A 23,238-nucleotide genomic window follows, 5' to 3' on the forward strand; every position below is an offset into this window, starting at 1 on the left:
AGAGCTCAGTGCACAAAACTGCCCTTACTTCCTATACCAATTGCATATTTGGAGATCCAAGGCCATCCTTAGGTTCAACAATTCACTAGAATAACTAAAAGAACTCACTGAAAGCTGCTATTCTCACAGTTCTGGTTTATTAGATCTAAAGGATACAGATTAAATTCTGCCAAGAGAAGAAGCTCATAGGTAGAATCTGGAACATTCCAAAGGTTGAGCTTCCAGTAGTCCTCTCATGGAATCGTGGACAATGTTACTTTCCTGGCGTTGATTTGTGATAATACACATGGAGTACTGCCAACCAGGAGAGCTCACCCAAGCCTTTGTCTTTAGACCCTTTATAGGGGCTCTATGGTAAACCTGGCTAGTCACCCACAAGGCTGACCTCAATCTCCAGCCCCTTGGGGTGTTGAGCTGACACCCTTGACTGAAAGCCCCCATCCTATATCACATTGTTGCTATGGCTCAAAGCCCCCAGGTAAACAAAGACACTTCCATCAGGCAGGGCATTCCAAGGGTTTTGAGACTACCTCTCAGGGTCCAACTGCAAAGGCCAGACATCTCCTTCAACATGGTTAAATCCACTTACCAAGACCAAATCTGTGTCATGGTGTCACTGAAGGCAGCAGTGTTTGGGGTGGCAAGTCACATAGCTGGCATCCCATCCCATCTCATCCCATTCCATCCCATCTCATCCCAATTTCCTTAAGATGAAACAAAACTTACCCTAGTTTAGGATATGAACTTAACTGGTAACGTAGAGTAACTGTACTTCAGGTAACTTCATGAATCAGAAGTTCTACTGAGAGAAAGGATTTTTATGAAAGATAGCCAGATGGAATTCATACATACCATAAAGCAAGCTAGGTCACCTCTGGAGGCATTGCCTGGACCAAGGTCTCAAATAGGCATCCTTCTATCTCAGCCACATGAGTGTATACATTATAATATATATGCTATCTTATGGAGAGAGACTGTGTTATTAACTGTTAGGATCTGTGTGACTAGACATTGCCAGCTACTTGGAACAAATAAATACTCTTATGTACTATATAAAATAGAAAATGAATTCAACATCATGTCACTGGTTACTACAACCTGATCATTTGGGAAGATGCATCGCAGATTGAGTCTGACTAATTAGAACACCAGGGAATTCAACCAATCAGAACACCACAAAGCCCTGATTACTCCTTGGTCATCACACAGATGCCAGCTCTCAAAATTCAGTAACTAAAGAATAGTGGTAATTAACACTACACAGCAATACAGGTCAACTAAAAAGGAGAATTGCCTGAGGTTATGACAAATATGGGGTGCGGGGGAGATTATATGCATCCCCAAATATCTCTATTTGGAGAGAACATGTCAAGGGCAAAACATACTGGCAAGGTTTACAAAAAGACCAAAGAAAACAAAAAACAAACAATAAAAAACCCAAAACAAAACCCAACCCAAATTTGAAAGATTATGAATTTCTCATATAAGAAGACTCAAAGACTCATTAACACTTAAAAATATTTTTAGGGGTGTCTGGGTGGCTCAGTCAGTTAAGCGTCTGACTTCAGCTCAGGTCATGATCACAAGGCTTGTGAGTTTGAGCCCCACATAAGGCTTTCTGCTGTCAGTGCAGAGCTAGCTTCGGATCCTCTGTCTCCCTCTCTCTTTGCCCCTCCCCTGAGCTTTCTCTCTCTCTAAAATAAATAAACATTAAAAAATAAATAAATAAAATATTTTTAAGTAAGGACATGATTAGGGTCAATTTTCAAACTGCAATGAAGAGTAGGAAGTAAAATTCTCTATTGTTCTACTTTCATCCTACCACCCCCTGCCCCTGAGGCTCCACCCCTGTGTACTAAGCTTACTAGTGTCTTTGAGGGCCAGCTGAGAGTACATCTTCTACCCACCACAACTTGTCTTCGCAGCAGTTTTGGCCATCAGAGAGCTGTAAACGTGAACTGCATTTACTCTCCCTTCCTGTATTTGCTTTTGCCACACTTCCCTTTGCTCGGATGCAATCAGTCTACCCAGAGAGTTATTATAAGGTGAGACCCAGGGAGCCATGCCCATGTTTGCTGTACAGATATTGTTGAAAACCTCATTCACTTCTTTACAGTGTTTTCTCAGTGAAGACCTATAAGAGAAATTTGTCTGTAGTTTCTCAGAACTGGGAATGGTTCAGTTTCTCCTGATTTGTTTTCATCTAAAGGATTATTATAATTGCTATGACCACAAGCAATTGCAATTACCTTAAATAATTAATTTAATAAATTAATTACCTTAAAACCTAGTGGTGTAAGATGATAGTTTATTATGCACATGAATCCTGTTGGCCAGGAATTCCAACATGGCAAGGTGAGGTGTCTTGTCTCTGCTCCACAGTGTCTGGGGTCTTAGCAGGAAGACTCAAAGGCCGAGAGTTAGAATCTTCTGTAGGCTTATTCCCTCATATGTCTGATGCTGGCTTTAGCTAAAATCTTCACAGGGGCTGTTGGTAGACTTACATATGGCTTCCTCATGTGGCCTGGGGGCTCCTCACATATGGTGGCTATGTTCCAACTGTGATCATCCCCAAAGAGAGAGAGCTAGGTAGAAACTGTGTCATCTTTTATGCCTAGCCATGGACATCACATAGCATCACTTCTATTCCTTTACACTTGTTGAAGCAGTCACAAAGTCATTCCCCAGGTTCAAGGGCAAGGGAAGTAGAGCCCACCTCTTGAAAGGGAGCAGTAAGTTTCCAGAGAAACACAAGGAATGGAAATATTGCTATGTCCATTTTTGGAAAATATGATTGGCTACAGAACCCTCTGATACATGGTCTACTGTATATACTAATGACTTAGAAATCCTACAGGAGAATTTGCAGCCACTTCAATGAGGTTCCATGACTTCATGCTGGGCGTTGTGTGCATTAACCTCACTCTGGCTTCATAATGGTTTTCCTCTTATTTTCCTTTTGCTTCATTCTCCTCCTCAACTTTTATTTTATCTTATGTCTTTTATGTACCTTCTTGAATCACTGCAAATAATCTTGGGGGAAAACTAAGATATAAGTGAACTAAAATGGGCCTCCAGCAAAAGAAATTATTTCTAAGTATCAAATTAATTTCAACAGGAAGAATAAGAACATGACGTACAGGATTCAAATACCAACAAATACTCTCTGTTATTCAAATTTCAACCTTAATTTACATTGACTTAGAATGGAAACCCAGAAGAGCAATTGATTTTTTTCAAGTCAATTTTTTTTTTTTTATCTCTACAATGGAATAGCTTTGATTCATCAACTGGAAAAGTATGTTAAATAAGTGAATTCAAGTCACAATTTTCTGCAGTTTGGAAATACGAATCTTGAATACTTCTGCAATACTTATTTCATCTACTTAAAAAGTTTTGTGTTGCACTACTTAAAAATAATATACTTTTTCTGAAAAGGTAGGCTAAGAATTCATTAAGATTCTTGGCATAACTTTTTACAAAGAAGATAATACTATTTAATTTTTCAATGAAGCAATTATGTAGTCTTCCTATCTTTTCCACTAAAGATGAGATACTGTGTAATTTCTCCCATGGCATAATTAACATTTTATTTGACACATCTATATTAGGGATTCCTTATCTATGAAGAGCAATGAGTTTTATTAAATATGTCATCTACCATATCAGATTTGTTATAATCAAGTTTCATTTTGCTTCATTTCTCACTGCACTACTTCTGGGCTGCAAAACCAATTTACTCCCTGTATATAAATTGGTTATTTCATGACAAGGTAGCTACTATAACTATTAAGTGCAAAACCTACCATAGCACAGACTGGAATTGCCAATTTAGCTACACCTAGATTAGGAAGCTAAGATGTGATTATACTGTAAAAAGGATTAATTTAACAGCTTTGTGATTATTTCTCATGGATATCCGTCAGCGTAACTAGGGGTTCACAGCAACAGAATTCTGCAAATTGGAGGAGTTAATTTTCTTAAAAACCACGAAGATTTATATGTGAAACACTGAGTCTTTTGTGACTTTATTGTTAGAATTAGAATTAATTACTTAAGGTTTCACTGATCTTTTGGGGGTAAGTTGGAGGACAATTGAATAGGTTAGTTAGAACAGCAATCACATGACTAATAATCATCATAACGTATCAAGTCACTGTTCCCTTTACACACCTTTCAATTTCCTGCTTTGTTAACTTTGTTTCTGCTGCATTGAAGTGCCCTCCTCCAGCTCCACCCTGTACCCTCTTGCTGGGGTTCTATCCACAGTTCAATGCTTAGATTCCTTACCAAAAATTGCAGGGTCTGGGTCTTTTACACTTCCTCCCACGTAGATTCTCTCCTTCATTCTGTGCTTTGGAGATTGTGCTCATTAGTGTGTCCTTGCATTTTATATGTATCTGTCATTTTCCCACAGCCTCCTCCTAGCTTCCCCTCTTCAGTAAGTTCCTTGTGGGAAGTACTGTGTCTTGTGCATTTTTGTCTCCCCACAGCACTCAGGCCAGGGCTCTGCACATAGAAGGTGGTCAAAATTGTTAATTGAATTATAAATGAAGGTTTGTGTGCCCACAAAGTTGACATAAATGTTTGTAACCCCAAACCATTATGAGATGATTGCTATTACAGTCTGTAAGCCCACTGTCTTGCTAAAGGTATGCATGTGTGTGGCGTATGTGTGAGACAGCATTTGGGCTGCATTCTGAGGCTCTTTTAAAAAAACATTTTTTTAATGTTTATTTATTTTTTGAGAGAGAGAGAGAGAGAGAGAGAGACAGAGTGTAAGCAGGGGAGGGGCAGAGACAGAGGGAGACACAGAATCCAAAGCAGGCTCCAGGCTCTGAGCTGTCAGCACATAGCCTGATGCAGAGCTCGAACTCACAGGCTGCCAGATCATGACCTGAGCCGAAGCCTGCCATCCAACTGAGTGAGCCACCCAGGTGGCCCAAAGTCCTGAGGCGCTTAACACTCACATTTATTTGCTCTCCTTAAATGCTCTCATTCAGCCAACGGCAGTGGTTTTAGAGAATGGATAGAGACTGTTGTCTGAACAGTGCACTTCTGCCTTTAGTGACTTCCATCCTCTCCTCCTGTCTCTGACTTATTTGACTACAAGCTTTGCCTCCTCCTTGTAGACGCCACTTTGAAGCCAACAGGCTTGAGCAATGGAATGTGGAAAGGGCCCTCAGTGAGCACCTAGCTGAATATAAACAGGCCAACAGGTGACCCACCGCAGAATATCCATAGGTTCTAACTGTCCAATGGGCTACTTACAACTAGGCACAGTTACCAAAAAAGGAAAGATTTTCTGTCACCATACCTCCTCATCTTCCTGCTTGGAAAATAACCCCACCCACCACCTCATTGCAGACAGCCTCTCCTCTGCTGTCCTGCCTGCCAGTGGTGTAATATCCTTTGTTCTGCCTCAGGTGATTTCTTTCACCACCTGTGCCACTGGCTTGCACCCGATCTTGGTCTCACATTTAGGGGCCCCCGTCCAATTGAGAGACACCCCATTTAGACACCACACCCTTCTGCCTTGCACCATTTAGGTTCATAGTGGGATTTCAGACTGCCTGCCAGGATCTAACCTATTGCTTTCTTAGGAAGTCCCTGCTCAGTCTTCAGAGCCCCTGACCCTTCTTACCAAGGGAAGGAATCTCAATTTTGATGATATTCAAAGTGATATTAATGGAACTCATAAATTTTGGAATTAATGATATTAATATCTCAATATTATGATTTCGAAGTAAAAATTAATAAAGATTTTTCCAGACATGGACCTTATTATTATTAAAAATTTTTTTAATGTTTATTTTTATTTTTGAGAGAGAAAGAGATGGAGTGAGCAGTGGGGGAGACACAGAATCTGAAGCAGGCTTCAAGCTCTGAGCTGTCAGCACAGAGCCTGATGTGGGGCTCGAACTCACAAACGGTGAGATTGTGACCTAAGCTGAAGTCGGACGCTTAAACGACTAAGCCACCCAAGGGCCCCATTATTATTATTTTTACTCTGCATTAGTTCAGTTTCTAGTGGTTAGGGTTTTACTCTTGAGGCTCTTTTTAGACTGTATGGAAAACAGACAATATAATCTTCTACAGTAAGAGTGTTTTACAGTGACAAGAGTAAAGGTAAATGGTACCCAGTGGGCAAAGTAATGTGTTCATGTCTCTTCCCTTTGCACTCTTATTTGCTAAGACTAGGTCTTTGTGGATTGGAACAGACTGGCTTCTGGAGACGAGAGTGCCAGCCCAAACCAACACTCTGCTTCTGGCATTTTATGATCTATAAAGATTATTGGAAAATTTGTTGGCCCGTTTAATTTTCCTGTTGGAATCTCAGAGGCTGGTTTGTAGCTAATGTTAATGGACATTACTACCTTGAGCACAACAGCTCTATTTGGTTTTCTGTGAAATAAAACATTATGCAACAAATGTTTGGCTGTTAAAGACTTAAAGACAAAAGTATAGTTTACATTAGCAAATGTGAAGGGTTTTATGGCCTATTTTCTGTGCTTACCTCATTCTTGGTACCGGCATAAACTTTCTACTTTATTATATCTATGTCTCTGTTTTTTTAGAACCTATTTTGAATTTATTTGATTTGGTTGTATTCCTTGAATTTTATAAGCAATCAGATCTTTTCTGGGTATAAGGTAGGTTGTACACAAATTTTAGAAAGCAAAAACAGAATAGTTTTTCACATTTAAGAACCATATGAAAATATTTCCAAGAAGGAATAAATATATGATAAAACTTTAATTAATCCTAATTTCATAAAGAGGCAATTCTGGCCAAGCGAATGTATGGTTAGGTCAGAGCTAATCAGAAAATGGCTGTGTTTCAACTATTGTTAAGAATCTTCCCGAAATGATCTTGCTGCCGTTTTAGTCTAGTGAGTGGAATGTACTGAACATAATTGATTTTTTCTTAGGTGACTAAGGATCTCACAATGGCCCAGGGATAGTGTTGTGAACATTAGTTTGGATTAGACCATAATTGGAGACATATAAGATTTAAGAGAGGGGCTGAATTTACACTGACCCCAGGACAAATTGTAAGTCGCTTAAAAAAAAAAAACAACAGAAAACTAAATCTCTTTACTCAGTTCGGTTGTCAGTCACTCATTTCTTTTTTCTAATAGTGACTGGTAGCAAACAAAATCCCCCTAACCACTCCCTCACAAAAGAACACAAATATTTAATTAGACTTGATATTGAGGTCACTTTATCTGAGTAATTTAATGAATAATTTTGATTGAGACCTTAGTATTTACAGCTTTGGTGCTGTGGCACTACAATTAGGGATGAGATCACTGCTTCCTAAAATGGAATGAAAAACTTGGAATGACTCTCTCAAACTCAATTTGTCTTTGAAAATTCAGTAAAATATTGATTGGGAATTCTTAAATTAAGAAAATTACGTATTTCTGGTAGAAACAATAAAGTTGTGTGAAAGAAGATAAAAAAAAAAGTAATCTCCTTTGCTGAAGTACAGGATAATTAGAGCCTAGTGAGAATTTTTAGCCTCAAATAAAAAAAGAAATTTTAACTGAATTACTGGTTGGAGGTAGAAAAGTCATGCCTCACCTATGTGATAGTTGGACATTTAGCATTCTCAATGATTCCCCATATAGGTACACACACATTCAAAATTAAATAAGAAAGCCCTCTTTTAGTGAGGAACTTCTATAGGATGGGATTGGAACCTACCTCAAGGCATACTTTGTATTATGTAAAACTTGGTTTAATAAGCTTGCTTGGTTTCTCTGGTGATCTTCAGTACTTTCTCGGTTTCAGAAGGCAGGGAATTAGATGCAATGAGGGGGACAGAGACAGAATGAGAGAGAGAGAAGAGATGGGTAGAGATGAAAGGGTCTGTTGTGTTGAGAATGTGATCTCACGAGTATGCACATGTGTCAGAGGGTGTGCTGTTGGAAGGTTTGACTAGGAAGTCAGCATATTGATAAATGGCAACCATTGTGGCAGAGAAAGCAGAATCTTCAAAGATCTAGTTAGCTAGGAAGATTTACTCACACACTTCGTCAGCACATGTTTTGTAATTTTTTGTGGGTTGCCCAGTTAGGTGGGGTCACAAGAGGAGACAGAGGAGAGACTCAGGAAAACAGTTTATTGCATGCACAGGTTCTAGAAGCAGGAGGCACAGCATATGTAGAGCCACATGGGAAAGCCCTCAGGCTGGTCAGCAGGCAGATGACAGGAGAGGGGAACACTGAAGCCATCACCTTTATTGGAGTTTCCTCAGGAAAGATAAGTCATGGCAAGAACAACAGTTTAGGATTGGCTAGTTTGACTAATTTTGGTGGGCTTTGGGCTAGGAGGATGATCTGGTGCCTGGCCCTGGGATGATTAAGGCAGAGGAATATTGCCTCCTGGGGTATTTGGGCCTGGGGTATTGCCTCCTGGGGTATCTTGATGAATTGCAAGTCAATGGCATGTTCCCAGTTGGGCCCTTTGCTGTCTCTAAGAATTGGCAAACCCTGGGAAGGGCAATAACTCCATAGCCAGAAAGTTCTTTAAGATGTCAAAATATCAGAATATACAGAAAATTAGAAGTATTTACAATATAGCTCTGTTATCACTGAGAATCAATATGTAATATGCTGAAACCCAAGTCTATAATGATAGCATGACATTTCAAGCAGAGGTTAAATGCCCATACTCCTTTTCATAACTCAGACAAGTGAAAGACATTTTAGGCAGATCTTTTTCCAAGGCGAGTGTTCCTGTATGTGCCTGTGTGTGCTTAAGTGTTATCATCTCAGGTATAATCTTTGTTTTCCTGAACTGTATTTATCTAAATATAACGTTCTTTTTTTAAAAGTTTATTTATTTTGAGAGAGAGAGAGAGCACGAGTGGATGAGGGGCAGAGAGAGAGAGAGAGGGAGAGAGAGAATCTCAAGCAGGCTCCACAATGTCAGTGCAGAGCCCTACCCAGGGCTCCATCCCCCAAACCGTGAGATCATGCGTGACCTGAGCCAAAATCAAGAGCTGGACACTTAAGGGACTGAGCCACACACGCACCCCTAAGTATAACATTATTTTCTTTTTTTAATTTTTTTTAATGTTTACTTTTGAGGGAGAGACAGAGACAGAGCGTGAGCAGGGGAGGGGCAGAGAAAGAGAGAGACACAGAATCTGAAACAGGCTCCAGGCTCTGAGCTGTCAGCACAGAGCCCGATGTGGGACTTGAACTCACGAGCTGTGAGCTCATGACCTGAGCTGAAGTCGGCCGCTTAACCAACTAAGCCACCCAAGTGCCCCATACATTCGTAATGATAATAAATTTATGGGATAGATGTATTTTCCAAGATAAATGGCATATATGTTGTAGGAGTATTATTTTTTCCTGCATTTATGAAAAATATAAGTATACTACACTTTAGGTAAGTTCTCTGAAAAAAAAGTTTACTACTGTTTTAATGTTTAAGGGAGAAGAAAATATGCATGAAAAAATATGCCTTAACATTCTATAAATTCTACATACCTCTGAGTATGCCTGTGTTTGTGACAAATCATATCCAACCATGCCCCCAATTTTTTTTCTCACAGCTTCTCTCCAAAAGGCATTAGGATGTTTACGTTGTGCATAGATAGTAAACTGAGTAAGCAAGCACTAAAAAAAAAAAAAAGCACCGAGTGATGCCTGGCATAATTTAATCTTTTATTTTAAACATTTGTCTTGATTTTAAAAATTGACATCTTCTCTGGAGAATGTTTCTTTTCACTCATTTCCAGGTGTGTCATTTGAAAGGCCTTCATGGAGGTTAATAACAGACAAGAGCTGAGCTGGTGAGTAATGCGTATTTAATCAGAACGCACTCTTTGTTCCCCCAATCCTTCTGCCTTTGTTCAAGTTCTCTGTTCTGCCTGATAAACACTGTGTGCCCTACTTCCTTCTATAAAAGCTACTACTCTATGAAATCTGTTTGATATTTTCCTTTTATATAATGAAACATTGATCATGACAAAGGGGAAAAAAAACCTTCTCCCTTTTTCTTCAACCATTGGAAAAACCTAATTGGATAAATGTATTGTGGCAACTCAGAAGGCAGAGAAGTAGTAAGGTTAGCAGAGTCTGCTCATATTTAGGGTATGTTTTTGACAGCTGCATTTTTTTTTTAATGACAAACATCATTTAGATTGCTAAGAATTGCTCTGGGTTTTCCTGTTAGCTAATTCAGATGAAAGGATATAAATAACATCATATAAGCTATATGAGATAAATAGAAACCAAGAACATATTGCTATGAAAAGAAATGAAATTGAACTATATATACACCAAATTCCCCATAAATATGACATCTCTGAAATATAAGTATGATTATAAATTTAATTCATTTCAAAAATATCTAGTATCTGAACTTACACCTTCAAAATGAACTTTGTCACCTTCAGAACTGTGGCAGTGTGGTCAAAAGACTACTGGCTTTTAAGTCTAAATGAGTTATTTAGGCCTTTATTCTGGCATCACCACTGACTACCAAGCCATGGTACCTACCCGGGTCTCAGTTTCCATAATTATTATTAAAAAAAATTTAGTGTTTATGTATTTTTGAGAGAGAGAGAGAGACAGAGCATGAGCAGTGGAGGGGCAGAGAGAGAGGGAGACACAGAATCAGAACAGGCCCAGGCTCCAAGCTGTCAGCACAGAGCCTGACATGGGGCTCGAACCCACAAACTGTGGGATCATGACCTGAGCTGAAGTTGGACATTCAACCGAATGAGCCACCCAGGTGCCCCAGCTTCCTGAATTTTTAGTGGTGGTGATTATGCCTACTTCTCAGGGGCACTTGAGGTTTAAATGAAAGTGCACTAATCTGTGCTGTCTGGTACTCAACAAGTATTCCTCTCCCATTTAAGAATAAAATGGCTCAAGGGGCACCTGGGTGGCTCAGTCAGTTGAGCGTCCGACTTCAGCTGGGGTCATGATCTCACGGTCCATGGGTTCCAGCCCCACGTCCGCCTCTGTGCTGACAGCTTGGAGCCTGGAGCCTGCTTGGGATTCTGTGTCTCGCTCTCTCTCTGCCCCTCTCCCGCTCACACTCTATCACTCTCTCTCTCAAAAATAAATAAACATTAAAAAAAATGGCTCAAAACACAAGAGCAAGAAAGAGGAGGAGAGACTCTTGCTGTCTCTCCAGAGGCTATACTGCATCTATTTTGGTTAGCCACATTCGAACGCATAGCACCTGCTGAGCGTATGCCTTCTGAATAAAGGTGGATTTGAATTTTGGATGCTTTCTAGAGTAACCAAAACCAATTCTTGTGAATATAGTGAATGATCAAGTTTGGGTAAATATTTTTTGGTAACATAACAGACACAGGCACACAGGCACGCATGTGCGCGCGCGCGCGCACACACACACACACACACGCACACACACACGAGAGCACATGCAAGCACACACTCCATTATATGCATCGCCTGACTATGATGAGACAGACTTTGTGTGTCTTGCAATTTCTAAAGACACTACCAACAATGTTTTGAGCTTCAGCAGCACCGCCTGTCCTTCCCATGATGGCCTCAACTAGTGGTACAACAAGCCAATTGACTTGGCAGTGGCTTCTGGAGAGCAATTTTGCAATGGTTAAATGGAAACAAGAATACCTTCCTGGCCTACCTCACCTTAGAAGTTTAAATGCGGGTCACAAGAACTAATAAATGAGTGAAATATAAAGTGCTACGAAATTTGTAAGTGGTGGGCTAGAAAGGACTTTAGAAGTCTAAGCTCTCCATTTTTTTTTAAATTTTTTTTTAACGTTTATTTATTTTTGAGACAGAGAGAGACAGAGCATGAACGGGGGAGGGGCAGAGAGAGAGGGAGACACAGAACTGGAAGCAAGCTCCAGGCTCTGAGCCATCAGCCCAGAGCCTGACGCGGGGCTCGAACTCACGGACTGTGAGATCGTGACCTGAGCTGAAGTCGGACGCTTAACCAACTGAGCCACCCAGGTGCCCCAAAGCTCTCCATTTTAGACATAGAAAGTGACACCCAGGAAAGCATCAGGAACACCAGCGACAAGTGGCAGGAATTACCTGGACTCACTACATTGAAGAATGGGAACACAGCCTTTTACATTTCCACTTTTCCAGCTGGCAGTGGCCACAGGCCATCAAGAGTCAGTGATTATGAGTCTTCCTGGTTCATACAGAGATGTTCTACAAAGTTGCTGTCATTAAACTCACTTATAAAAACAGAATGGCCCTCATTTTAAAGAAGAAGGCCATAATAAAAAAAAATGTTGCCATTGTTTTCTTACCTTCAGTGTCTCCATGTAATCAGGATTTTTTAAATAGTTTTCAGTAAATGTTTTTCTCCCAGCTTTATTGAGGTATAATTGGAATACAAAAAACTGCACATAATTAACATATATAATTTGGTGAGTTTGAACATATGTATACTTTCATGTTACCATCACCATAATCAAGGTAATAAACATATCCATCACCTCCAGAAGTTTTCTTGTGTCTCCCCCCTTTTATTTTTGTGGTAAGAACACTTCACATGAGACCCTGTTAACACATATTTTAAGTGTACAATGTCTATTGTTCTCTATACTATAGTTGTCATGCTCTTTGATTCATATCTTCAGCCCATCCCTGAAGTGTTTCTTTGTGTTTTTGTTATACTGCTTTAACTGTATTTGTACCCTGGTGGAATGTAGGCATTGTTGTTACCATCTCTTGAGAGAACACATTTTCTTACACAGACTTCCTGGATTTGGACTAGTTGGATTTTCTGCTAAGTTACATCTTTAAATTCACTTCACATTTTTGTTTTGGCTGCCCTTTCCCATGAGGGCTTCTGTTTATATCACATTTCTTTTCTCTGACATGGAAATCAGCAAACACGCCTGCTGCGGACAAAGGTAAAGCATCACAATAATGAAGAAGCTTACATAAAAGGAAAATTGATGAATGCAGCAGCATGTGTTTGTGATTAAATCAAAGGCAGACTCAAGGCTGCCTAGCAATCCAACCCGATTAACTGTTTTCCAAATCTTGATATTGTACAAAGTAATTGACAATGACAGGGACAAGGGAAAATCAGATGGAAAATTGGGTATATCAGTGGCAGATGGTTAACAAGACAAATTGCCCAGTGTCTTCCAGAGTTTCCATATTTCTAGAAATAATTGTTCCTATGACCAAACTTATTTTCATAGACAATAAAATAGTTTTCTGTATACAGAGGGTGGAAAAATATTAAGTTGTTAGTAAGAGGTAATCAACCAATCTTTATCACCTGTGAAGATGAAAGGTCAGTTTTCTGTTACTCTGTACAATTAGACCTTCTAAAGTCATTGCCCCAAACTCACAGATTATTCTGCAATTGTATTAAGTCCTTATTGTTTTCAGTAATAATGAGGCTGTAGTTAATAAAAATAATAATAGATTATAAAAGCTAGTATTTATCAGGTGCTAATTATTGTAACAGGCATTATTTCATATTTGTTAAAATTTCTAATTCTCACAAGTGCATTCAGTAGAAATTATCATCTCCATTTTATTTTTTTTAAATGTTTTTTTATTTTATTTTTGAGACAGAGAGAGACAGAGCATGAACAGGGGAGACGCAGAGAGAGGGAGACACAGAATCTGAACCAGGTTCCAGGCTATGAGCTGTCAGCACAGAGCCCGACACGGGGCTCGAACTCACGGACCGTGAGATCATGACCTGAGCCGAAGTCAGAAGCTTAACCGACCAAGCCACCCAGGCGCCCCATCTCCATTTTATATATGAAAAAAAACTGAGGCTTAGGGTTGTTGAGTGCTTTGCACATAGGTAGTGTGTGTTGGTGCTTAGACATACCTCAAATCCTCTGCTATTTCCACTCTGCTATGACCCCACTTTATTGTTGCTGACCCTCCATAGGTTTGCAAGGAGATAGGACAGCATGCAACAATTTTTGGAATTTATTTCTAACATCATGCCAGTATAGTCAGGTAATTAACTTAGCAATATAAAGCCAGTGAATTCCATTATTAAGACAGAGGCCGGAAAAAGACTCTGGGATTTAGACTCAAATGACTTGGTCCTGCCATTGATCAGCCACGAAACTTTAGCCAAATCACTTCATTCCACCGAACCTCAGTTTTTGTGACCTTTATAAGTAATGTGTTATCAAAGGGTTTTGTGATGATTAAATGAAGTAATATGAACCAAGAGTTTTTGCAAATTTTTAAAAACTTTATACAAATGTGAGTTATTAGTATTAAGGAGAAAGAAGACTGTTTAGTCTGTCAGAACAAATCATCAATAAGATTGGGAGGCTAGGTGAGGTTTCTAGCTGACACCAAATGAAATAACTGAACTTTCTTTGTAAACTCTTGTTCTCAGTCCCATAACATTGATGTATGGTTGTTCTTTTTCACATCTTTAGAAATTTCTTCAGTGTCACTTGTCAAGTCCAGTAACCGTTCCCTGAGGGAAAGGGCACCAAGGGAGTTATGTTCATGGCTGCCCAAATCAACAGGGAGGAGCTGGGCAGGCACCGAGACATCACACAAAGAGCTGAGATGGAGGGAGCAGTAGACTGGGACTGCACAGGTGGCTGGAGGAGGGCCCTGGAGAGACATTTGGAATCAAGGCTTGACCAACATGGCCATGTCACTCACTGACAGGATGCTTGGGCACAGCCCTGTAGGTAACAGAAACAGAGATGTGCTTCTAGAGTTGAGGAACATGAAATCAGAGGGGACACTGCAAAAGTACCTAGCAGAGCCAACCAAATGTAAGGATGTCCAGGTGCCCAGAATGGACCACATCTTGGTCAAATAAGACAGACTAGACAACACCTTGGTCAAACAATAGCTTTTGTTGTTGTTGTTTACAGAAATATATTCATATCCTCATATGAATCACTTTAATCACTTTCAAAGACACTACTTTGGGGGACAAAGAGTAGAAAATTAAGGTGGTAGGATCAAAGTCTATATGGATGATAATTTTTATGAATCCTAAGACAACTAAGACATAAAGCAGAAAATAGGCACAGATTTATTGTTACTATGGACACGAACCAAACATTTGCATGTCTCATCCCTTAACTAAGGCCTTTTGCTACCAGTGAGATGTGCCAGACTGGTCATACTTACAGTCCCTCACCTTCCTAAGCATAGCTAGTGGCAGCAGCTGACAAACCGGGGGCCAAAAAGTCCACAATAAGTGTGATCTACAATGAACTCTTAATAACTTTACCTTCTTTCCTTTCTCTCTCTCTCTCTCTCTCTCTCTCTCCACACACACACACCCATTCCCTCCAGTTCATTGCTCATGTGCCAGAGAGACAGGTTGTATCAGAAGCAGGGGGCTCATCCTGGCTCATAACTTTTTCTGGGCCACCTCTTGCCTGCCCCTCAGGCATTCAATTCCCTTCTCAGGTGCATCGTTAATCTTTTGCTTTTGTTTCCTCATTCCTGTTCTCTCCCTGAGGTGAAAACATCCCAGCAAATTTGCATATTTGGCTGTCCTCTGGAGGTCTTGGACAGGCTTTAATGACTGTGTTGGAAGCATTTTCTTTCCTCTCACTGATCCCATAGATGGAGATGGGGTGGGCGGAGGATTTCACTACTGCCCCCTGAAAGGGAGTAACCAAATCGATAGCCCTGTCGCAGTTTCCATCTGTCAAGGTGACATGCCAACTGGCTAATGTTGAATTATTGATACTCCTTCCCAAAGCGAGTTAACCAAACAATTCGAAATCAGTGAAAAGGGGGCGGTCAATTGCAAATGAGGTTAACTCCATTTGGTCATGTGGACTGGAAGCTGATGGCTGCCTCCAAGCCAAATCTGCTTGATTTATGTTATCGCTGAAGAGAGGTTCTCAGTGCCACAAAGGGAAAGAACACAACAGAACAACAAAATTAGCCTTTTCACCGAGGAGGATTCAGATGACTCTCCAAATGAGCCACATTGACTGGTTAACCTCCTCTCCCCTCCCCAGCAAAATGTGGGTAGCAAAAAACAGAGGGAGTGTTCTTTCATAGTTAAAAGAAATGCCAAGATTTCCTTGACTAACTGAGATCCTTCCATGAATTTGACCTTCAGTCCTAAGGAAAAGGTGATTACTGGAAATACAAAGGTTCACCTCTAACTAAATTCCTACTAATTTTCTACTGGGTATTAAGTTACTAGAGCAATTAATGAACCTGAGATACGACAACCCGTTGATTTTACTGAGCAGTGTCATGGGAGATCACAATACATTCTCTTATGTATTCACTGCCATAAATTATGTTCTTTAAGGAGCACATTAATTATTATGCACTGAGTAAACAGCTGCTTTATTTTATACACAGAGGTGCCAGGAGGTACTTGTCCTGAAAACGTGTATGCCCAGGCTGCCAGAGGTAATAAATAAATGGGCATGTTGCATATTTCCGTTCATTTGGATGGACCTTTTATTCAAGTGCCTGCCAAGACACATGCATAGACCAGAATGTTTAAAGGATTAACTTTCATAAATTTTAAGCATTCCACAGCATTTCACCCGTCCATATTTTTCACTTTCTCCAAGCCCAGTGAACTGTTACAAATATGGCTTTGCAGCACCATCTAGTGGACAGAAAGGGGGGGGGTAGTGCACAGATCACTAGCTATAAATTTGAAAGTCAAATTTCAGGTACGGCCCAACCCTCTTGTTCCTTGCGGAGAATCCCAGTCAATCCTGAGCTGAGTGAAACAGGAGTAGGATGGCAAGAACTTTGGCTGCAGTGTGGCTATAGGGAAGGGCGGGACTGTTGCCACCAACCAAAGCAGTGCATCAATCTGTGCATTTTGATCAGTGGAGAAATCAGTTATTAACCAAAGAACCATCGATTTCCCAGCACAGTCCCAGCGAGAAAACAGTGTAACAGAGTATAGCTGTTACAATGAACAACCAGTGTGTTGGGAAGTTACCCACCAGCAACTCTGCCCTGGCTTCAGTATGCAGATCATTAAAAGATGGGAGATCCTCGCGGTCCGTGAGTTCGAGCCCTGCTTCAGGCTCTGGGCTGATGGCTCAGAGCCTGGAGCCTGTTTCCGATTCTGTGTCTGCCTCTCTCTCTGCCCCTCCCCCGTTCATGCTCTGTCTCTCTCTGTCCCAAAAATAAATAAACGTTGAAAAAAAAAATTTAAAAGATGGGAGATCCTAAACCCTCCAGAGTGAGGGCTGAAGGAGACTGAAGAATTTTAAATGAAACACAAAACTAATTTGCATTTTGTAGTTCAAAATGGGGCTAGATATTATTAATTCTCTTTACATAAAAAGAATGTGAAAACTACATATTTATGGTATGTGGGTTCTTCTGCTTAACTGAAAATGAAATTATTAGGACCAAGAAAAAAAAATCAATAACCAACAAATATTTATCAAGTGCCTGCTTAGTACCAGGCACTTATTCCTCTAGGGGGAATAAACATTAAAATCCCTGCCCTTTATATTAGTATTTAATACCCTGTGTCATGTGATGTAGACACAGGGTGGAGCCACAACTGGAACCAAAGTTTCTCTCACTTGTATAAATACACTTCAGAGTTATATTAAAATACCATTATGGTAAGAAATATGTTTCTTAAAAGAGAAACAATAACCAAACACATTCAGTTTAGCTGTTACATTTTCCTCCTATGTCGGTCTATGATGCGATTATCCTTACTAAGAACAGTAAATGTTTGGGCCTTCAACAAAGTTTTCTCATGGCAATTATCCTTTATAGCCAGCCTGGAAGCAATTTCAGATGAATAACTACAAAGTTGTCAGGTCCTTGGACAAAGTACAGGCTCCTAAAAGCTTGCCCCATGGGGTACACTGTCAAAGAGAGAGATTTGGTATTGGGGTCTGCCTAGTTTTCTCCAGAAGAGAGATTTCACACCGTGTTCTCTGGGGACAAGAACAGTTGTCCAACCAATCAACCTTGGAAAGAGTTGACATCTATGGAGAATCTGGTAATTTAGGGAAGGCTGAAAAGTGGCGAGAAGAAACATTATGGATAGGACTTAAAAAGCCAGGTATGTGATTTGCAGAAGTGGTCGATAGACTTCTATGTTCCAGACAATGACAAAATAAGGATGAGTTAGATAATTTCCCTGCATGTGAGGCACTTCTTGTCGAGCAACAGGGAGAAAGAACAGTGTAGTGTGAGGAGTGCCAGTGGTATGAACATGGGGCCTTACAGCAGTTCTCAGACTTGAACGTCTATCAGTCCCTGATGGCCTATTAAGCAGCAGATTGCTGTACTCCATGGCCAGAGGTTCTACTTCAGTAGGTCTGTGGTGGATTCTGAGGATTTGCATTTCTTTTCTTTTTTTTTTCTTTACTGAATGTTACACTTTTTTTTGTTTTTTTGTTTTATTTTTATTTTTCATTTTATGGTTTATTTTTTAAAATTTACATCCAAGTTAGTTAGCATATAGTGCAACAATGATTTCAGGAGTAGATTCCTTAGTGCCCCCTATGCATTTAGTCCATCCCCCCTCCCACAACCCCTCCAGTAACCCTCAGTCTGTTCTCCATATTTATAAGTCTCTTCTGTTTTGCCCCCATCCCTGTTTTTATATTATTTTTGTTTCCATTCCCTTATATTCATCTGTTTTGTCTCTTAAAGTCCTCATATGAGTGAAGTCATGATTTTTGTCTTTCTCTGACTGACTAATTTCACTTAGCATAATACCCTCCAGTTCCATCCACGCAGTTGCAAATGGCAAGATTTCACTCTTTTTGATTGCCAAGTAATACTCCATTGTATATGTATATATCGCATCTTCCTTATCCATTCATCCATCAATGGGCATTTGGGCTCTTTCCAAACTTCGGCTATTGTTGATAGTGCTGCTATAAACATGGGGGTGTATGTGTCCCTTCGAACCAGCACACCTGTATCCTGTGGATAAATGTCTAGTAGTGCAATTGCTGGGTCATAGGGTAGTTCTATTTTTAGTTTTTTGAGGAAGCTCCATACTGTTTTCCAGAGTGGCTGCACCAGCTTGCATTCCCACCAACAATGCAAAAGAGATTCTGAGGATTTGCATTTCTACCAAGTTTCTGGTGCTGTTTGGGAACCACTATTTTAGAGGTGGTGAATGAACTAGGGAAGGCTTCATGGAGGAGGTGACATCTCTGCTGGGACTTGTAATAAATGTTAGGAGTTTGACAGACAGAGAGGGGTATGAACATTTTAGGCAGAGACTGCTGTGAAAAGGCGGCACATCTGAAGGTTGGTGAGCCTTTCAGGGTCATCAGAGCACTGACTGGGGAAGGGGAAGAGGCCCAAGTAGCAGACTGGGGCAGTTCTGAAGGGCTCTGGGTGCTACGTTCAGAGTCTGAACCTTGTCCCATAAGCAACATGGAGCTGTCAGAAGTTTTTCAAGACAGTGAGATAATCACATTTGTTTCCTAGGAAGGAAATTTGTCTACCCTTTGAAGACAGGAGAACCACAAACAGGAAAAGCAATTAGGAAGCTGCTTCGATGGTCCAGGCGATAGACCTGGTAAAGTAAGGGCCTTCACTAAGGCTATGGAAGCAGGAATGAAAAGATGGGAGAAAATGAGAAAGAGATTTAGGAGGCAGAATCAATTGTTAATTAGGGACAGTACTGAATGTAAAACGTAAAAGAGGAGCTGAGAATGGGTCTGTAAGGTAATGCTGGGGTGCCTGAGTGGGAAGTCTTGGTAGAAGTGGAGATACTATAAGATAAAGAGCAATTTTTGAAGGAAAATGGCTAATTCAGTTTTGGAAAGATTAAATTTGAAATATTGCCAAAAAAGAAAAAAAAGAAGAAAGAAAAAAAAGAAAAATGAATGAGACTACGGAGATAGTACCTGTGTTAAAGTGAATGAAACTAGTGGTTTGGTGATGGGGTTGAAGTTAATCTTTGTTAAAGGAAGACTTTTTCAGGGACAATTTTAGTCTTAAGAATTATTATTTAATTTAATTAAAGCTACAGATTCAAAAAATTAATGGCTTAGGCTCAGGAGGTGTTATGTTTGAGACTCTGTTCCACCCCTTACTAACTCTGGGACTTGGACCAGTGACTTAGCCTTGTACACATCAACTCATTTAATCTTCACCATAACCTGTAAAGGGGCCACTATTATCCCCAGCTGGGCTTAGTTTCCACATTTCTAGACTAGGAATACTAACAGGGGCTAGTGAGGAATAATTGAGTTTATGTGTGAACATCACCTAGAAAAGGCTTTGCTCACACAAGACCTTGTATCACTTAGTCTTTAAACCTTTAGGCGTAACTCATAAATCTTAGCTTTCTGTTTATAAATCTAGAAAAATGTGACAATCATTTATAAAGTAACATTTACAGCTAAAAGTTGGCCACCAGTGAGAATGTGTGTGTGTGGTAGTTTTCTGCACACCGACCAAACCATTCTCAGACACCAGTTGGGTGTCCTGCAATTCATCTCAATGCTGACACCATCTAATAGGAGATAGCATCAGATCCCACACGTTAAGGGCTCAGCCCCACAAGAATGCTCCCCCAAGCCCCTTCAGATGCCAGATGCAAGTAATTACCTGTGCTTCTGACTGATCTGCTATGGAGGTCCCAATGACCCCCTCCTTGGGTTTGATTAATTTGCTATAGCAGCTCACAGAACTCAGAGGAACACTTTACTTACTAGATCACTGGTTTGTTGAAAAAGGATATAACCCAGGAACAGCCAGATGAAGAGATGCATAGGTTAAGGCATGGGCAAAGGGTTGCGAGCTTCTATGCCCTCTCCTGGTGCACCACTCTCCTGGCACCTCCAAGTGTTCACTAACCTGGAAGCTCTCCAAACCTAGTACTTCTGGGCTTCATTCTAGTCACAATTAATTGAAATCACCAGCCTCTGGTGATTGAACTCACTCTCCCCTTTGCCTTTCCACGGAAGTCATTGAGGGTGAGACTGAAAATTCCAACTCCCTAATCACTTGGTTGGTTCCATGTGACCAGTCATCTTCTTAAAACACCTAGGAACATTTCAAAAGTCACCTCACTCACATAATAAAAGACACCTTTGAGGTTCTCCTCACTTAAGAAATTCCAAAGGTTTGGGGCGCCTGGGTGACTTGGTCGGTTGAGCATCCGACTTTGGCTCGACTTTGGCTCGGGTATGATCTCGCGGCTTGTGAGTTCCAGCCCTGCGTCGGGCTCTGTGCTGACAGCTCAGAGCCTGGAGCCTGCTTCTGATTCTGTCTCCCTCTCTCTCTGCTCCTCCCCTGTTCACTCTCTCTCTCTCTCAAAAATTAATAAACATTAAAAAAAAAAAAAAGAAATTCCAAAGGTTTTAGGAGCTTTGTCCCAGAACCCAGGACCAAGAACAAATATATATTTCTTACTGGAAACCACAGTGTCACAACTTAATTTGTCCTATACACTTTAAATTGCATTTATAAATCCAGTTCTCCTTATTTTAAGAAATTCAGTTGTCTATAAACATATGATACCAAGTACCTAAGTAATTCTCATAAATCTAAAAAAACTTTTTGTAAAAAAAAATATTTTATTTATTTTTGAGAGAGACAGAGAGAGCACAAGCAGGGCAGGGGCAGAGGGAGAAAGACAGAAACATGGAATCCAAAGCAGGCTCCAGGCTCTGAGCTGTCAGCACAGAACCTGAAGCAGGGCTCGAACCCACAAACCATGAGATCATGACCTGAGCTGAAGTCGGAATCTCAACCGACTCAGCCACCCAGACTCTCCTAAAACTTCAAACTTACAATTATGGGATCTTAAGGAGTGATACAGCAATGGGAATGATAAATGTGGTCTAATTTGAGCACAGACAATAAAAAGGTGCATTATCTGTAGAGAATTTAAAAGCAATAATAAAACCAATTAAATGTTTATTAGTTTGCTTTTTATTATTGCTGTGTACTGACATGCTAACAATATCTGTGATAAAACAGTCCTCTGTGCTGGGAGGACCACTCCTATTATCGTGCCCCATGGTAGATCTACCCTGATCTTAAGTTTTATTCAATATTCCAACACTACTTAAAATCTTAGGGAAATTCTCATTTATTTTTCAAATAAAAACATCAATTTTAAGTTGTCCCTAGGCTTATCTGTTAATTACTCTAATATATCATTAAACATTATAAATAAAGTACCAAATATTCACTAATTTTTCCCTAAACATAGCTCAAAATATTGATAGTATATGTTTGATTTATATCATCACTTTACACATTTAATTATAAATTTTCCCAGGGTTTTATAATGTAGACTCAATAGTGAAACACTTGTCATAGAAACAGAACAGTGTAGCAGGTTAAGAATACACATTTTTGGGGTAGACTGCCCTGGTTTTCAAGTGTGGCTGTGCCACTGGTCAACTGTGAGCTTGGGCTAATTATATAATCTCTCTGTGCCTCATTTCCTCAGGTATCAAATGGGGTATTGAAAGTAAGTAGCTACCTCATAAGGTCACTAATTATTATATTAAACTGTTTAGTATATGCGAAAAATTGATTGACTATATAAGCTTGGATCTATTTCTGAATTCTTTATTTCATTTTATTAATTTATCCATTTTTGAGATCAATACCACACTATCTGGATTATGCTAGCTTTATGTTAATTCTTAAATCAGGTAGTACAAGTTCTTCAATGTTCTTTTTCAAAGTGATTTTGGCTGTTCTTCACTTGTGAAGGTATCTGGGCCTAAGTTTTCTTGGTGGGTAGGTTTTTAATTTTAAATTCAATTTCTTCAACAGTTATAGGGATAGTCATGTTTTTGAAAATTCCTTATTGTGTTAATTTTGGTAATTTGGGTCTTTCAGGGAATTTTCCCATTTATAAATTGTCAAATGTATTGTTATAAAATCGTTTATAATAGTTCCTTATGATTCTTTTAAAACATTCTAAACTATTTCCTATAGTTAGGCTCCTGCTTTCATTTTGGGTGTTGGTATTGGTAATTTGTATTTTCTTTCTTTTTTCTTGATTGACCTTGTGAGGGATTTATTCATTTTGTTAACCTTTTAAAAGAACCACATTTCTGTTTTGTTGATTTTCACTATTAATTGTCTATTTTTGGTTTCACTGGTGTCTTCATGTCTGCTTTATCTTTATTATCTCTCTCCTATTTACTTTTGGTTTAATATTTAGCTTTTCTTTTTCTAGTGTTTAAGGAGGAGGCTGAGATCACTGATCTTTAGGCATGTTGTGTTTCAAATATAAGCAAATTAAGCTATAAATTGCCCTCTAAGCACTGTTTTAGCTGCATTCC

At 39.8% G+C, this 23,238-nt stretch overlaps 1 pseudogene; it reads left to right on the forward strand.

Moving 5' to 3' along the window:
- Positions 1 to 2,347: 2,347 nt before the first annotated feature.
- Positions 2,348 to 23,238, forward strand: part of LOC115514936 — a 44,397-nt pseudogene continuing 23,506 nt past the window's right edge.

Source organism: Lynx canadensis, chromosome B2 (assembly GCF_007474595.2).
Source record: "Lynx canadensis isolate LIC74 chromosome B2, mLynCan4.pri.v2, whole genome shotgun sequence".
In the NCBI taxonomy this organism is placed as follows: Eukaryota; Metazoa; Chordata; class Mammalia; order Carnivora; family Felidae; genus Lynx; species Lynx canadensis.